The sequence below is a fragment of the Manacus vitellinus genome, unplaced genomic scaffold (genome assembly GCF_001715985.3).
Source record: "Manacus vitellinus isolate BGI_N305 unplaced genomic scaffold, ASM171598v3 scaffold_3203_pilon, whole genome shotgun sequence".
In the NCBI taxonomy this organism is placed as follows: Eukaryota; Metazoa; Chordata; class Aves; order Passeriformes; family Pipridae; genus Manacus; species Manacus vitellinus.
In genome coordinates this window covers 1-1,046 of record NW_021940383.1, presented here as the reverse complement: position 1 = coordinate 1,046, position 1,046 = coordinate 1, and the positions used below count along the sequence as shown (strand labels likewise).

Sequence of the window (1,046 nt, the reverse complement as noted above, 5' to 3'; positions counted from 1 at the left end):
CAGATCCACAGCAGCACCTTCCAGGCATGGCACGGGATGCAGTTTCTAGAGGAGCTGTAAGTGGGACAAGGTCCAAAGGCCCATCAGAGCCAGACCCCGCAGGGACACTGGGGCAGAGCTGCTCTGCCCTGTGTAAAGTACTGAATCCCACTGTGGATGTCAGCCAGGGAGCACCAGGAGTCTGCAGCCGGAAAGCCCCTTTCCCTCGACCTGCTTCTCTTCTCCAGGGCTTCCTTGAACCAGCCACGCCATCCCCACCTGCCCTGACCCACAGAGCTCACGTCCTTCCCATCACCCCTCACACCTCTCTGCTGCTTTTTCAGGATCCTAAGCCACAACCCCCTGACCGTGATTGCTGACACAGCATTCTTCAAGCTGCCTTCAGTCAACTATCTGTAAGTCTTGACTCCTCTGGAGCAGATCAACAGAGATCTTTGTGTCTCCCCAGTGGCCTGTTCTCAGGAAGCAGAGATCCAGGAGCAAATCTCCCTCTTCTCCCAGCCTCTTTGTGCTGGAGGCACAACTGTCCCCAGCACTGGCCGAACAAGTCCAATCAGTTGTGGTGTGTCCCCAGCTGCAAAGCACCCAAGCAGCTGGGACAGAAACTTTCAGAAACGAGAGACCATCCAGGTCTGGGGCCACAGAGTGGCCAGAGGGCTCTGGGAATACTCCAGTCCTGTCTGAGCACTGCTGGCAGCAGTCTGGGGCTCCTGCCTCCTTCAGGGACTGGAGCTGCCCCCAGGGAAGAGCAGGAGGGTTTGGAGCTGGAGAATCCTTTCTGTTGGCATCTGTCTGCCCCAAGAGCTGCAGGGTCCCCTCCTGATTGCAAGGCCATGGTTTGGAGCAGGGCAAAGCAGAAGGCCGGTCGGGTCTTGAATGGCTTGTCTTTGATTAGGCAGAAGTGGATCCCTCTGCCAGCACCCCCACGCTCCTCAGGGGCCTGGGCTTGCTCTCAGAGCAGAGCTGTGGGAATGTCACCTGAAAATTGAATGTGGTCTTTGAAATGCTCGCAGGGACCTGAGTGCAACTCAAGTGACTCCGCAGAC

General features: G+C 57.2%; 1 long non-coding RNA gene across 1 annotated transcript; it reads left to right on the top strand.

Moving 5' to 3' along the window:
- Positions 1–1,046, top strand: LOC108641675. The gene is made up of 3 exons (XR_003915933.1): positions 1–56; positions 324–395; positions 1,014–1,046. It is a non-coding gene; the product is annotated as an uncharacterized LOC108641675 (long non-coding RNA).